Source organism: Camarhynchus parvulus, chromosome 1, assembly GCF_901933205.1.
Source record: "Camarhynchus parvulus chromosome 1, STF_HiC, whole genome shotgun sequence".
In the NCBI taxonomy this organism is placed as follows: Eukaryota; Metazoa; Chordata; class Aves; order Passeriformes; family Thraupidae; genus Camarhynchus; species Camarhynchus parvulus.
The window spans coordinates 15,742,629-15,760,019 of record NC_044571.1 but is presented as its reverse complement, the minus strand read 5'-3'; the positions used below and the strand labels follow the sequence as shown (position 1 = coordinate 15,760,019).

Below are 17,391 nucleotides of genomic sequence, written 5' to 3'. Positions count from 1 at the left end.
AGAAAACACTGGTCAATGTAAGAAGCAATAGGAGTAGAGCTCTTCGAGTAGCTGAAAAATTCCAAGGTATATAAAGAATACTGAGAGCTCCATGTTAATAATATGTAATAATGTGCCAAAATGTATCAATGAAAAACACTCAAATACAGGGATTTCAGGCTGGTAAAAAGAGCACATAGGGAGGAAAGATAGTTCTGAGAGTTGTGCACAAGACAGTGATCAAATCCATGCTGGCAGCAATGCAGACTACGAATTGCAATACCCAAAAGTGTTCCATTGCAACTTAATTGGCAGGTGGAAGAAGAAACACCTGACCTTCTGATGAGCTTATAACTCTGCTCAAAATCCAGAGTTTGTGAACTGCTAAGGAAGAGAAATAAACAACAAAACTCTAGAGAACCTCCCAAACTCTTTTCTGGGGCGGGAATGAAAGATAAGAAGCATTAGCTGGAAATAAGAAAAATAAGAGATTACAGATATCTGCAAATTGAGAGAGGGCAAAACTGAGAAAAGTTCATGACTTGGTCGTTCTGGAGAAATTTAAAGTCAAGAAGGATGATTGTAAATCTGAGATCTATCTGCAAAGCAGTGAAAATTGTACTAGAAGAGATATAATGAAGAATTTGAAGATACCAGGCATTTGCATTTACACAGATAAAAGTACAGAATTCTTTCAAAATGAAAGCAAGACTGGGAAGGCAGTTTCTGGTTCAGAGGCAAACAGGGCAGTTCAAGATAGCTGCACATCACAGTACATGCTCAGTCATGATCAAACCTTTATTCACATTTCTGCTTCATGAAATTGTTTAGGAATATGATGAAAGCAGATACTCTAAACTGCACTGCAATAAAGGCATGCTCACTAAAGGAATATGAAAACCCTTTAAATTAGGGGAGGTTTTGTTATTTTAAAGATTAAATTATTATGCAAGACCAGTTAATTAAAGGAAATATTTTAGTAATTGCTTTACCATACATGAATCATTGATTTTATGCCATGAAACCGAACACCATATAAACCCACAACAGGCTAAAATTTAACAAGCTACAGATCACAACAAAAGAATCATGAGCAAAAATGAAGATATTTGTGTATCCTAGTGGAAAATCCATTATGCAAAGTAATTTCCTAATATATAAAAGCAGATGCAAGAGCAATGCTTGAAAACATTATTTCATCTGTTCATTCAGAACAAATGGCTGTGCAGGTAATAAATCGGCATTGGAAACCAATTTGTGAACAGAAAAGGGAATACTATCCAAACAAGGCTGCTCTTTTATTAGGAGCTAGGAGGAAGAATTAAAATAATTTTTATGAAGGTTGCACAGGACCCACTGCAGTGAGAAGGGATACCTGAATTTGTTGTGGACAGAGAGAGAAGACTGGTGGAACTGCTATTCTTTAATTGTGAGGGACTACACTCTGGGATTTCTAGGGATGAAAAAAGCATCACTTACAGGAAAAAGGAATACAAAATGCTAAGTCGTGTAAATCTGGTTTCAGGCGGACCTGAACCGCCAAGTTCAATCGTCCTGTTAAGAGGTTCTAAAGGAGGTGGGATTTAAAAAATATTATTTATTTATGTTTCCAATTGGTCTACATTTGCATGGCAAGTGTGTCACTACTTTCTGAAAACACCTACATGAAACTTAATATAGTACTTTTTTGTTAATTAGGAAATACCCAAGATAACTCTCCTCACTCTAAGAGATACTGAATCCTTTGTGATCTGGTAAATCTGATGGTTTTGCTATAACAGGCTAAAAGCTCAAGTATAGCTAAGATTTGGAGACCCAGAGCAAGAATTATTATCAGAGCTATCAATTTTTCTGACAAGAAAACAAATATGGGAGATGGTGACATCTCCCATATAAGCCAGAAACTTTCCTGCTCTCTCTCCAGCTGTTCTATCTCACTCATACTCCCATACAGGTCAAATATCTACCAAGTGTTTTAGTGGTGTGGAGAACAAAGCAAGCCCAACTGGAATTCTTGCTGATCCAATAAACATCTGCATGACATAGACTTTTCTTCTCAAAAACAGTTACCACAGGATATTTTGTTGTCTTCTTCAGTTGTAGGCCCAGCACAATTTATCAAAACCTTCACTTCTAAAAAAATGAAACATGGGAGCAAAGAACACCCAATATATTAAATTGCAGATTGCAATATAATTCTTTCTCCTCCTCTGTTCTTCCTTTACATAAGAAAATGGTCCAAGTCCTTCTAGACACATTAATCTGTGCTACAAAGTACTGACATACAACTCCAGCTTTGCTGTTAGTCTTTTACCTGATTAATTCTTACCTGTCAGGCTCAGGATTCTTAAGAAGCAAGCACATCTTACCCCTTTGGGACACAGGCACAAAACAAGACTTAGAACTTGAAGGACTTTTTGGGACCTTAGACATTCCAAATCCAATAACAGGATCCTCAACCCTGTCAGCAATCCCTGACATCTCGCAGCATAAACTGCCTCACTCCATTTACCTAAATCTATCATGCTGTCAATAATGTCTGCAGTTAAAAGTCAAATGCAGCATGAACCAGAATGCCCATAATGGCATCTCCCAGTAGTGTCCTAAATACCAGGCTGTAAAGACAAGTGAAGTTCTGCATTTTCTCTCTAAACCTATCTTGGATTCTTGACTGCAGAATAGTTTCACCACCAGCAAGAAGGGCAGCATATCATTCTGTGCTCTTGTATCTCTAGCTTGGTGGTACAGAGACACCCCTAAAGACACTCCTAAAGTTTCACTTTCCATCTGTCCTCCTCCAGCATGCTGATTATCATAAATCCCTTTTCTAGGTGGTGGCAGTGAGCCTTGTTCCACTTACATTTCTCTGTAGATATCACTCTGACTTGCTCAGTCCTGTCCCACAAGAAAAACATGGTGGAAATAGTTTGTGTTTTCTGACTCCAAGCCTAGGTTGACTCCCAAAACAACCAAATATTATCAACAAAACAGGCAGAATCTTAATCCCACTATTTCTGCAAGGCAAGCAGATTATTTAGCTGTCAGACACAAACTTCCTTAACTCCTGACAAGCAAATCCTAAAGATGAAAAGGGATGAAGTGCCCTCTTGCTGCAGCAACAGCTGATAAAAGCATGAAAAATCACCATGATTTGGCGTTCAGATATTCAGAGGGATGAGACAGATTTAACAGCAAGCTGGCAGTGTTAATGCTTGGTCAATGAAGCCAATGGAGGGACAGCCCAGCACTAAATAACCAGTTCTGTGTGCCTCGATGGCATTTTGGTACACTGCAAATCTGTATCACTGCAGGCCAGTTTCCTCTGATACTGAATTAACAGGGATTGCAAAAATGGTTTAGGTGGCCACAAAGTCAGGTAATGTGTCATTTTGTGTCAACTGCAGTCCCTGTAACAGCAGAGAACAACACAAGAGGAACAGAACACGAAATGGACAGTAAACAAATTGAGTTTTTCTCACCTAAAGATACTGTGGCTGTTCCTACAACTATTGAGCTCTGACCAGAGGGAGGAAAGTGACCAAGTTTCTTCCTTCAGGATATTTTAGCATTATACTTCAGGGTTTTCTGTTGTGGCTGAAAACTGACTTGTATATTTACTTTTGTTATTCAGGTCTAGAGTGTCTAGAATATTTCATCTGAAAATTCAAATTGAATTGCCACAGGTACACAGATAGGTCCATGCAGAAGGTTATGTTATACTTTGCACCAAAGTAACATAGTTCTCCTTTGAGGCTCCTTTAACAATATAGGCTTCTTGAAGCAATTGTTTATTTACTCAGAAATAAGGAAAAAAGGATTTGCTCAGCATCATTATTTATTTTGAAAAGTGTATTGAAGTATTTATCCTAGATAAAATGCTTTGGAAACTGCTATTTGGACTATAACTCTATGAAGATATTCTTAAGGAATACATCAGACATTAAAGAATTCATAAAATTGAATTATGAGCTGGAAATATGAAGCTTAACATAATTTGTCAGTTTGAATATTGAAAATACAACAATGTGCACTGGTGCTTTGTACAAGGGAGGAAAAGGCAGTTACGTACCTTTTGAACTTCTAGAATTTCAGAAAACCTCAATGACTGGGTCAGAGGAAAAAAGTATCATGTTTCTCTGACCACAATACTTCCTTTTAACATTCACCTAAGTATATTTAGATGTGGCTTATATGCATGAGAATTTTCTAATAGATAGGTTTATATGCAAATCCAGGGCCACTATTAGTGACAGTATAAGAGCTGCAGCCTTCAATGCGTCTTTATGCTCCATTTTGTAACTGAGAACATTTGTTCACGAAGAAGAAGAAATGGTTATTAGAGTCTTCTAGCTCTGAATTAACAGGAGCATAAACCATCTTCTCACTGACTATGTATAATCCTGGTGTTGTGAGGGAGAAACCATATTAATTCTTTTTTTTCTAATATGCACCAAGTGCTTAAAGAATGTCATCAAGTCCTCTATCCGTCCTATCTGTTCTGCCCTAAAATCCAAAAAAGAGACAAAATATAAAAACCCCAAAGACTTTCAGATGTCAAAATGCTCTCACTCTGTCAGAAACAAAATAAATGTCCAAGATATCATTTTTTCCCATGTTACCAACATTCAGCTCCACATAAAGCCCTTTCTGTGACAGCATGATCAAGTATTGAGGTTTCCCAAAAGGACAGAGATAACACTTTTCTGAAGGGTCACCACGTGGGACTTCAAATAGGGTAGTGGGAATTTTAAGAAACATTTATAGAGAAAACAAAAGTTCTTGAAGAAAAGTGAACGAAACACCTGTCTAGACATTTGATTGCCTCAGTCATCTACAGCAGCTCCTTCCTCTGCAACTACTTTCTTTACAGCTTTGCTTTGCTAGAAAGACTATCCACGTGCATGTACAATTATTTGTGGTTTTAACAGCAACCAGTTAGGAACATCTGCCCAATGCACTCCCAGCTAATACAGGGAGACTCAGTTGCCAAAACTTCACACATTTCTACTGCCAGCTCAAAGCCTGGTGCAGGTGAACTTCCCTTGGCTCAGCAGGGGAAGAAACATTGACTGGGTACCTTCAGATAAGGGTACCTACCCAGTCTCTGAGACCCTGGAGGGCCTCAAGCTGGGGGATAAGAGCAGTTAATAGCCTGCCCAGGTAGACATGGAGAAAGAATGCAGTGAGATATTGGAAGAGCCCAGACAATAATTCACCCTTGGACCAAGAGGTGCACGCAGGGCACGTGAACATCTTGTGCACAAACTGGGAGGGTGTAAAGGCCCAGGGATTTCTTTCTTCAGGGTCCCTCTCCAGAGGCACCCAGCTTGAGCTTAAAAATAAACCAACTTTGCCTCAAACCCAGGGTCCAAACTCTTCTTTAGTAGCCCTTGCCTTTACGTCATTCAAAAGCTGAAACATGAACATCACTCAGCTCTAAATACCAGATGATGCTTCCCTAAAGAATGGTCCCCCTAACCACAGCATGAGCACAACTCAGAGAACATTTTTGTAGGACTTTTGATAAATATTCCACAGAATGCAGACAACAAAGCAGTTAAAGTATTTTGAGCTTCATATTACAGTTTCTTTTCACATACTCAATATTTTCTTCCACCTGACAACCTGAAAAAGGTGCATTTTCATACTACATTTATATTCATATCCATATCCCAGCAGATTAAAGTGCAGTTTTTTCCAAATGATGTCTATTTTAGATGACAGTTAGACTTGAATGAACATAGGGCTTCTGATTTACATCATATCTTTGTAAAGAAAGAAGTCCTTTTTTTAATTTTGAAAAAGATTTTACCTGTGAAAGGCTTCTGCAGCAAGATTGCAAACCCCTGTATTTAGATGCTGTAAAGGCATATGAACTGCTAGTATCTTAATTCTCTCTGTCTAGACAAAATCAACAATCTCTAAATAAATGATGATCCTCCAAATAAGCATGCTGTTGTTTCAAAGCAAAAGACCGAAGCCTTCATCCCACTGGAGCTCCTTGGAAATGAACACAATTTCAGCCATCAGCATGACTCTTACCACAATTAACAAGTTTGGACAAAGCAGCCAAGTCAACAGTGAAGAAGTGGAGGCCCCATAAATGTTCATGCACCTCAGTTCACTGGGAGCTGGCTACAACACTGTCAGTGCTTTAGAGGAAAGCAAAATTCAAGTAGTCAACAAGAATATGCTGTTGAATGTTAAAGGCTTTTAGAATTAGCATGCATATGCAGAAAAACTAAAGGTATTTGGGGGAAAAAGGCTTTCTAGCGTTCAATTCAGGAGTTACTTCTTGAGTACAAAGAAAGAAAAAGAAAGAAAAGACAAGGTGTGTATAAAAACAGCATGTCAGTCTAAATCCTACTACAATACCCATTGCAGAGAATGGTGAACAGGTTGTGATTACATTACACCACCCTTAGCTCACTTGGTGCCCTAGAAATACAGCACTGATTGTCAGAGCATCTTACAATTACTGCATCTGTCATCCACTGTCACAGCCCTGGAATCCAAGCAGACAAGCAAGCAAGCAAGTAAACAAAGCAAAGGAAACAGAACTGAGGTCCCTAGACAAGAGAAATTTTAGAACAAAACATCATTTTTCTGCGGTTTTTTTTTCTGATTCATCACTGATGCTTATTCTTCTGAAATAATTCTTTCTTACAGTTGACAAGAAACAAAACAAATTCTACTCATTGGGTAAAATGCTTAAACTACATCAAGTGTAAGAATAAATTTTTGAATGTTTAAGGAATAGTTGCATTTTATTTTGATTAAAAACCATTCTATTTTTCAAAATAACTTTACCTTCTGAAATATTTAATAAAAGAAGTTACTGGAGTTTTACTTAACTACATCAAAAAGTATTTGAAAATCACATAAAGGGAAGTCCTTGAAAATCACCTGCTGGACAGAGAAGGAATTATTTATATGTTTGTGGCAGAATAAAGAGAAAATGACAAGCCTGTACTACTTTTGGCATAGCACTGTGAAGGATTACATACAGAAGAAAAGAGAGGGAGAAAGGAAGGGCAGGATTATTTAATCAGTATGTGTTGACACTCCCTATTGGCTCAGAGACTGATACTCCAAAACTAAAGATGAGACTAAGCTCTTTGGTAGGTTTTGCAGGTGTATATTTTCTTTAGGAGAAGGCACCAGGTCCTGCAATTAAACTTGCTTTATTTTTTTTATCTTATATGAATCAAATTTGATCTACTGAATATGTTACCCACAATTGCTTATTATTTTAGTGATTATTTAGCATGATTTCTTACTTAATCACTGAAAAGCTAAGAAATCTTAAAATTTAGAGTTTCATACTACCCTTTGCTCTGTTGTGACTACATGAGCCTCACAGTTTAGATATAATCTGCTTATACTTCTTAGTACAATGACATTCAGCTGGTGTTGTCAAGATTTAGTGTTCTGATTTAGTTATTCAAGATTGAGTTTACTTCATTCAAACATCACCTGTGAGCCAGATGCCAGTCCCTGCAGGCTTCCCTTCTGTCACTGGAGGTAAAACAGTCCCTTTAGCATGTAATTCATCTTTGGGATAAAGAAAGCTCCTGTCCTAATAATGCTTTTTAGTCTACAGACTACAAAGAAAGACTGCTTGTTGTCTACAAGCAACATCCCAGACACCTAAATTCAATCACCAGAATCCCACAATAGCTGCTATTTTTAAATATCTTTGTTGTGTAGTCCATGCATGTTACCTGCCAGGGCAGCAGCCAGGTAATCTTTCTAAAGATCTGTCCTTATCTATCTGGATCTATATATCCACAGATTAGCAATAAATCTATAAATCCAGCTACCTAATAACTAAATAATTAAATAATGATGCTGTGGCATATAGTGTTGTCTTTATACAAGTCCTGTATTATCTTTTCTATTTTGCATAGCCAATTCACAGCAATTCATTAAAATACACAAATTTAAAAAGCTCCTGTTTCTGGCTCCTGAAGAAGATTGAAATAGTAACCTCACTGCACATTCAAAACTAAAATTGAGATTAGGAAGAATTTACTGTTCACCCTTTAAAAAAAGGTATTGACCTGGATAAGTAACTTATTAAAAGACAGAAAGCAAAGAGTTTCATCATGGTGATCAGTGGAGCTGTTCGGGGATCTAGATCAAGGCTCTTGTTTTCCACATCTTCCCAGATGACCCACCAAAGGGAAAAGACAGAAACTAAGTTCAGGTAGAAATAAAATTACACATTTGCAGGAAAAGTGCTATTTTAAGAGAGAAATGACAGGCTTTGAAACCCATAGTTGTTAATACTTTGGAAAGCAATAAAGAGCAATGAGAAGCTATAAAAATGCTGCATAAATTCATCCAACACCTTGGCCATTGTGTGCAGTTCTCATCTCCTTTTGCCCTCGCACACAAACCCCCTGAGTTCTCAAAGGGACAGAAAGTCCCCAAGAATGATCAAACATATTGAACAGATCCCTCATTCTGGGAAAAAAAGATACAGTTGACACAAGTCTATAAAAATCAGGAGAGAAGGTAGATAGGGAGGAGTCACTCATTAACTCTTCCAATAATAAAAATTAAGGACTCACTCATCTCTTCCAGTAATAAAAATTAAGGGCTATGAGATGAAATTAGCAGGTGCCATATTCAAAACACAGGGAGGTAACTCCTTCCCACAGCGTGTGCTCCAGCAGACTGGAACACTTTCACAGGAGCTACAGGTGCTAAAATGTCACATGCAATGAAAATGTGACTACTTGATTTGCCAAGGAACAAAGATACTTTATGGTTATTAATACAAATTTCAAAATTATTAAAGGCTGTTAAGACTCCCCACAGGAATTTCTTTGTGCAACCTTCCCAACGTCATCCCCAGGCTTGCAGTATTGATCTCTTGCGGAGGCACAATGAGAGCCCAGACACAGTCCTGATCTGCACTACAGATCTCCCAGGATCTTCCAGTTTCCAAGAATTATTATTCTTTAACATAGGGAAATGGAATATTGAATACAGGACTCTTCAGAAAGTAAATTTAAATAAAGCAATGTGATATAAAACCAAAGTGATAACTTAAGGGAAACTTCAAAGGATTATTCTAACTCCTATCTCCCACCCAAATATTACCAAACATACCAAGTTCTTCAGTTAAAAAGAAAGCAAAATCATAGAGAAAACAAAGATATATGGAGAAAATAATTAGAAAAGCCTTCAAAATTATACAGTCCTCTGATAAAACACTACAGAAATTTCCAATGGAAAAATTTCAAAACTAAGAAATGTTTTATGTGTGTAAGTCTACTGGGCCATCTTTTGTAGCTGCCACAGAAGTGGAAAACCCACTATGAATCTAAAAGATTATAAAAATCTAATACTGGATTGACAGTCAGCTATTGCAATGAAGTAGAAAAATCCACAGTACAGAAGTGTATATTTACATTTCCTGTTTAGCCACCTCAAACATGCTATGACCTGTAAGGTGGATTATGTCCATCACAACACTACAAAATGAAATCTTGTACAACCTCCTGAATAAACTCTGATTTATTTCCAGTCAAGCTGTCTGGAAGGGCTTTGACTGTTACCAGCTTTTGCTGAGAAACCACTAGAGATTTAAGACATCTTAGAGATGCACAATATTTCAGAGTATGAATACAAACTGCTCTCTCAGTGATGAAATTGATGTTTATGCTGAACTGTAACTGTATTGTCCACATTCATGTAATTTATATTTCTGCGTTTAGAGGAGTCTCAAACCTTCGTACTGGGGAAGACTTCTAATTAGAGAGGCTGCTGCACAGACTCCTAACTTCCCATTTGCAATGACAAAACATCTCTTCAGCAATTTCTGAACTGCTTAAATGGAAAATCGCTTCTGTTCCTGTTTCCAGCTGTTGAGCTCCATTTAGAAATGACCTGAGCCAGCACCAAACGTCTCATCCAAGCACTAAAACTACCAGGTATTTAGGAGGCCATCAGTCTTCAAACCACAGATGAAGAATATCTTCATTAGCATTATGCAACTCACCAGAGAAATCTGTGCTATCAGAAATAACATTCAAGGAAATAGGTAGGTAAACCATGCAATGCAAAGTCTTTGGTTTAACCTCTTGGATGGAAAAGGGAGTAGAAACAAAACCATGAACGGTGAAACATCACTCCCAGTAAAACTCTGGATAGCTTGGAAAGCAGAGCAGTGCACATTTTGCTTTTTGCGGTGTAGTCCACAGTTAAACCTGTTCTACTAGCAGATAAGTTCAGACTCTAAAACTGTTCTAACTTCATATTTTGACAAGTTCTTAAAATTTGAAATTATGGGCAGGGAGGGGACTGGAGAGGCTTTTTTCCTTCCAACCTTCTTGATGTGTTAGACAGGAGAGAAACCTATATACCTTAAGTTGCATGCATTAGATCATCAGTATTTCTGTAAAATTTGGATTCCTGGCATTTGATGCTGTCAGGCTGTCAGTTTCAAACCACTAATGAACTAAAAATCTGCCTTGCTAAAAGGTTAATGGTGAGAAAGTGAACAGAAGAGTTTAGATTAGATAGATGCTGCTGAAACAATTGGAGCGAGACATATTAGAACCACTGATGAGTAAAACCACTTAAGTAAATGAAATAAAAGGCAGCAAGCACAGAATGAAACCCACACAGCATGCTCCCAGCTGCCTGATCTCAAAGCTCTGTAAGCATGCACATCACAATGAGCACGATGAACAAGCTCATTTTCTTTTTTCCTCAAGCTGCAGATTTGCAATGCTAGAAGGTGCTTTTGTATCAAAAGTATTTTTTTAAGCAGAAAGCCTTCTTTCTTCCCTGCTTTATTGTTCATTCTCCATTTTTACTTTCCTTCACATAAATGTAAAGGAAACATATCCCCTTGCTCTCTTTGTAATGAATTTTACAATTTGCAGGTTGCCGTTCACAATTAATTTCTATCTCTTCTAGGAAAAATACTTTAGTCAGTCTGCACTGAGTGAATGAAATTCCTTCCTACTCTCCCAAGAGAACCATGCCTGTCTAGATTGCAGCTGGTAACTTGCATGATCCAGACTGCACCATCCAGCCTAGAAAATGGTTAGAAAACCTCCCTCTTTTACAACAATTATTGAACCTTACAACTGCTACATGAATCTCCACTTCCTTTTGCAGCAGTAAGGGAAGCAGTGCAGCTACTTCCATCTCTGAGAAGAATAAAAAATCTATGAAAACAGTAAGTGGGGAATGTCTCTTCTTTAATATCATTCTCTTCAAAGTGGCAACGATATTTCTTAGCTCTTTTGTGAAAGTTATGATGTCGTCAACAAACTGACAAGTAGCTGCTCAATGACATTTTTCAAATTCAATTATCATAAACAAAAGAACAAACCCATATTGTCATGCAGATTATCCCAGATTTAGTGCTGAAAACAAATACTTATTCCATTTTGCAATAATACTTCTTCTTTTCTCCTCTTTTTTAGATTTGGGGGTTTCCCCCTCACCTTACATCACTTAAATCAGAAGTTACTGTGGAAAAATAGGGAGATATTTTTCTTTTAAACACTTACAGGGAAGACTGCAGAGCAACAAGTGACTCAAAACACAAATGGAAAATGACCTTCACCATGTGTTTCAGCTTTTCTTTCCAGCAAGTGCTTTAGGTACCGAGGCTGCTGCAGAGGAAAGAATCAGCTGTGCAGGTGGAGGGCTCTGCTCTCTGTGCGGCCAGTGCATGGCAAAGAGCCCAGCAGCCACCAGGAGCCCCTGCCTGGCCACTGGTCACTGCTGCAGCAGGACCTCCTCCCCAGGAGCTGCTCTCTCTCTCTCTCCTTGGCTTCTATTGGGAAGCTTGTATAAAGCACTTAGCCAACTAACTGTAATAATATGAGCTCACATCTCTAGTATTTAAGGACTATTTTAGAAACACAGAATGCCAAAAATCTCCTATAGAAACACACACAGTGCATTGAAAAGGCTTCTTAGAGACTGGCCTACACATTTTTTATCTTACCAAGTGCCAGGCTCATCTATGATCCTTTCACACTACTTTCCTCCTGCCTCTTTTCTATATTTAAGGCAGAAAACAAGAAAGACACATGGCACATTTTAGGAGAAAAGGCAACTCAAAATTAACTTGTTGCTTCATTTCTGCACACAGCTTACTGACTTTTGCTGTGAAAAGCCAAAGTTGAGGGAAATTTATATTTTTGTGCTAAGAGCTCCCAAAGTATCTGCAAATTATTAAACAGTTTACTTGGTATCTCCCCATTCAGCTTTCTATAAAATTTTACAAGCAACAGTTGATTCTTGTTCCTTTTTTCTTGGAGGGAAAAAGGATCATTTCCATGTAGGTTTTACTACCACAATATAATTTTTAACACATATTCATATCCATTTTCCTCACTTGGACAAATGGCACCTCACACAGAAGAGGAATTAGTAAAGCTCTTCCTCTTTTTTCTGACAAGAAGTACAGTTTTGTTGGTGTATTTAGGAAGGAAAAAACACAGGGTGAGGGGTGGTGAATTTTCACTTACTAAGCAAATATTTGAAAGAGCAACACATCCTAAAGACTTTAAAATTTGTCTTGCTTAACTCTAAACTTGCATTATTCTTTAGAGTAAGAAAATTGAAACCACATCATATAGAAATAGAAAACACGTGTGCAAGTTTAATGGCCAAACAGGCAGAAAGGAAAAAATGCAAGCTAAATAGAGCCAGGAGAGAATATGGTTTTCACACAAAAGTAACCCCCTATTCTAATGTGGACCTCCATAGCAGAAATACATTTCAGGATCCTCAGCACTCTTTGTCCTTCTTTTTTTTCCCTACCCAGCATCTCCAAAATGTGCAGAAGAGCCAGAGAGCCCTACAGATGAAACCTGTGCTATGCAGATTATATATTATGATACATTTTCAAACAGCCACAGAGAGAAAACCCCAACTAATTGTAAAATAAATACCTCCTCTCCCATTGTGAAGCCAAGCTGCCTTTCAGCAGCTGGAAGTGTCCAAGAGGAGTCCTGGAGTCCTGGCCCTGCCCTGCATGAGCTCAGCTCAGCCCGAGCCCAGCCCTGACACTGACTCACGGGCCGGGCCATCCCCAGGAAACAAAAGTTCCACTTGTTTATTTCACAGGAAATCTGGACCTTTTCCTACCTCTGCTCACTCACAGCAAGAAGTTTCCTCTCCTTTCCAGCTTAGACTTTCCTGGCTTCTTGAGACCACCAGCTAAGAAAAGCAAGGACATGAGTGACAATTTAAAGAACTTTTGTGAACAGCCCAGGCAGTAAATTTTGCAAATAACTCTATTGGCAAATGAGCTTATGACAAATTCTGAATGTATTGGTCTTTCTGGTGGGAGGGAAAAAAGGTTGAAATTTCATGTAACTTATGTCTTTGTTTTGTCTTTTGTTTTTAAAGAAAAATGTTCAAGAAACTGAAATATCATCAACATGATGGACTGTTCCATTAAAATCTTATAAATTCTTAATGCTGCTTCCCTAAAAACATTCAACTTTAAAAATGTCTGAATAAGGTCAGGGGAGGGAAAGACACAGATGATTTGGAAGAAATTAAAGATTTATATCTAAGCAAGCCACAAGATACTATACACTCTCATTTCCATTTGACTATTAAAAAATAATCCTCAACTAGGAAAAATATAAAGAAAGAAAACATTTCAGAAAAATTCCACAAGCTAATAAAGCTAAATAGACAACAAAGATGAGGGCATAGATTTCACTCTAAAGGTTATATTCAGTTTGGTTTACATTTATCAGCCTTTTTATTTATGTAATTTTCAAAGTGGTGTAAGTAAATTTCAAGGCAGGTAATTTTTTTTTATTTCTTCAATTTTCAAAGGGAATGTGTTCTAAGAATATCAGAAGTTATTTCATTATAATTGCTTTATAATCTTGTCAAAGTTATTAAATGTAACAAGTCAGATGTAGTAATTAAAAATCAGAAATACCATCCAACAAAATCCAAATGGAGCAAGAAAGAAAAATACATTTTACTGAGAAACACCAGGACAGTTTATAAAACTGTTTATCCCTAAAGTCTTGATTACACTAATTAAAATCTTTTCATATCGATGTGTATAAATTAATTTTGCTTAGGTAGATTTTATTGCTATTAATAAACATATCATAGTCATTCAGGAACCAGTCCTCTTAAACTCATCAGACAGTAACTAAGCTAGCTTGCATGTCAGTACTGTCACCTCCTGAAGCATTTTCTTTGTACTGTTGAAACATGAGACAGAAGCTGCTAGAAATTCAGTTTATGGCTCCATCAAGTATCTCTGGAACTCAGGAAATCAGCTTTATTGTAAGCTACGTAAGCAAAGCATTTTGGGGTTTTTAGCAGTTTTTCTTTTAGGATGCCTGTTGGGGTAAAAGGCCTGGTAATGGTACAGCTGAAATTCAGAGATTTACAGTGACTTGCAAGCTAATGATCACCAGCTGGATCCAGAGCAACTTAAAACATATAGACTTTTATTGCCATCCTATTATGAAATAAAATTGCATTAGCTTAAACCTACACATCCTGTTTTTCTGACTGGAGCATCCTAAGATTTCCTAATCAAAACCATGACTAAAATAACAGGAGTTTTCCTTCCCACAGAGCACTCCTCTAGGAGAACTTAGTCTGGCAGAAGCCCAGTGCTGCACCCCAGGAGGACAGATCAGACCTTCCACGTTGCTTTTAGGAATAACTTGTACTATCAATATTTTTTACACTACTCTGCTTCTATTTTAAGATGTTCTTCGAGCAGCTTGAGTCAGAAACAGTTGAAAATACTTTCAGGCATATGTTTGGTGTGTTTCTTTCACTCTGACAAATTTTTCCTGAATAAAGTCTAACTGTATACATGTAAAGTCTTGTGGCAAGGACAACTAACTTGCAATTATTTAGAGTTAAATAGCTGCTTTAATTAAAAAAAAAAGCCTAATAAAACATCACAGGCAGCACAAACCAGTGTGTGAGTAACATACATCCTTTGTGTGTTACACACCTTTTTGGCAATCCTTTGCCAAAAACCAGTAGTGCAGGCTGATGTGTAAGCTGAGCCATGTCATTGATACCTGGACAACTCTGTTCAGACAGCTTGAACATTTTAGAAACCAAAGTGACAGAACTTGAAAGCACAGATGGGATAGCATGGAAGGGAAGGAAGCATACAGGAAATCAGGAGTCACTCTTCACTCATATTGCACAGTTCAGTGACTCAGCAGAGAGTCACTGCCAGCTGAAGTTATCAAATTTATACCTCTCTTTAAACCTAATCTTGCATTTCCCATTCTATTCCCTTAGTGCTAGGTCCTGCTTTGAGTCTGCCTCCTCAAAATAGGGCAAGCTGCTTTTCAACTCTCCCCTGTCAATCTTAATTCCCCTACCCCTCCTTCTTATTCCTCCAGAATAGGGTAGTAAATATTATAAAGTATTTATTTATAATGTCCATGCTGCCTCATGACATCAGCCACCATTTGCAAACCTGTACTATTTTTTCACATAATGAAAGAAACACATAAATCCTGTTTCCACAAGGAATGGGAAGTTACACCAGCAAAGGAGAGGGACCCTGCTGCAGGCAGCCCTGCTCTCATGGCAGCTGCAGAAGGGGTCAGGGTCCTTCTTCCCCTGCAGCTTTCCTCACAAGATGGCACTAGAATAAATGCTTAGGACAGGGATGCCAGAGTGTAGCAGACAGAAGCTTCAAAGCAGAACATGAATGTAGCTTGAAGAGATGAGTGCCTCCTCTGTTCCTGCACAGAATTCGACAAACTGCTGATGCTTGCCACGTCTGCTGCTGCCACTGCTGGTGGCTGTCTCTGAAGAAAGGGATGCCAGAAACCTGTGCTTTCAAGTGCAAAGTGCTGCACACACACTTGGTGCTCCCACTGTGTGCTCTCTGCCTCAGCAGGTGTTTTTCACAGTGTTGCTAGTCAGTACCGGGTGGTTTTGCTTGCACCCGTTTTTAATCTCAGGATTTTGAGCACTGATTCCAACATTTCTATTGGGGAGAAGCACTTCCACAGGCATGGGAGAGGCAAAGTGGCAGTGAGCTGTGAGCTGCAGACACACGCAGCACACACAGCCAGGGCTGGCCATGCACCACGGGTGCCACTGGGAACGGCTGGCAGAGCTCAGGCATCCTCAGGCTTAGAAACACAGGAGGAGCCTCCAACCTGTGTCTCTCAAAGACTTCTCTTTAAATGACAACTGAAAATTAAGGGGTAAAAATGTTTTCTGCAAGCAGGCAGGCAGGAACTGTCAGAACAGGTGTGCAAAGACAGACTCTCAGCACAGTTTCTGGGTTCCCTGCTTGCTGACTCAAAATAGAAACTCAGACCTTGCAGGCATTCAGTGTCAGAGTTTACAAATTTTTATCTTATTACAAAGGACAGGTAGACTTAATAATTGACAAGAGCTTCTAGCCCTTCTAGCCCTTGTGTCTACTTCCATTAGTTCTTCTCCATTTCTCCTATCCCAAACATACTGAATATATAAAAAAAATAAAAATTTCTGTAGGAATTTAGTGCTTTGCAGTAAGAATCCCTAAACACCAGTTAACTAGCTCTTACAAGTTGCAGACTCTGGAGCCATGAAAGCCTCCCCCTTTATATTAAATCATTACAGAGTCTGCAATACTCCTTGGGCTGATGGCTGAGTATATAATTTACACTAAGTTGTGGCAAACAGTACTGTGATCTCATCAAAGGATGTTCATGAAATCTAGCTCTAATCTAATCCACCACGGCTAGCCAACGATAAAAGTTTTGCCTGAAGAAAGTTACAAATACATCTCAAGTGGAAAATGTAAAAAAGGACAGTTTTCAGAAAGATAAAAATAGCTTTTTAAGACATTTGATATTCATCTATCACGGTCTTTAGCATTTCCAAGCTGAAGCCTCAACTCACAAATCAACTTAATACAGTTAACTCAGACTAAGAAATGTATTGGTTGAATTAATTTTCCTGTACTTGTAGAGGTTTATTCTTAGATACAGGAGAGGAAAAAATGATAGCTTGTTAGAACAATGGTAGCAAATACAGATTACATTGGAAGGAAGTCCAACCTAGCAACAGAAGCTTTAGATAAGCTACTACAAAATGAAAAAGGAAAAAAAGAAGTAAGCATAAGCGCCTGTTTAAATGTGTTAAAACTGCAGAGCTGAGGTGAGACATGTGAGACAGGCATTTCTATTTGACCATAAATATTGTGCTGCTTCAAGAGTGTTACCCTGAATTTTCTCAGGACACACAGCCTGTCTGTCTGCATACCATATTTCTTCTAAAAATTTCTTCTAAAATTTCTTCATCTGTTGGTGAGTTTGACTATGACTGCACGTGACCATGACTTCAGTCACGTGCAGCATTGTAAATCAGTTCAGTTACATTTATCAGTAATGGAAATTTGTCAGAGCCAACCTCAGG

The 17,391-nt window shown here is 38.2% G+C and overlaps 1 protein-coding gene across 4 annotated transcripts in view; it reads right to left on the bottom strand.

The window, feature by feature from the left end:
* SH3KBP1 (SH3 domain containing kinase binding protein 1) overlaps positions 1 to 17,391 on the bottom strand; it is a 211,550-nt gene that overhangs the window by 62,641 nt on the left and 131,518 nt on the right. The window lies entirely within an intron of this gene.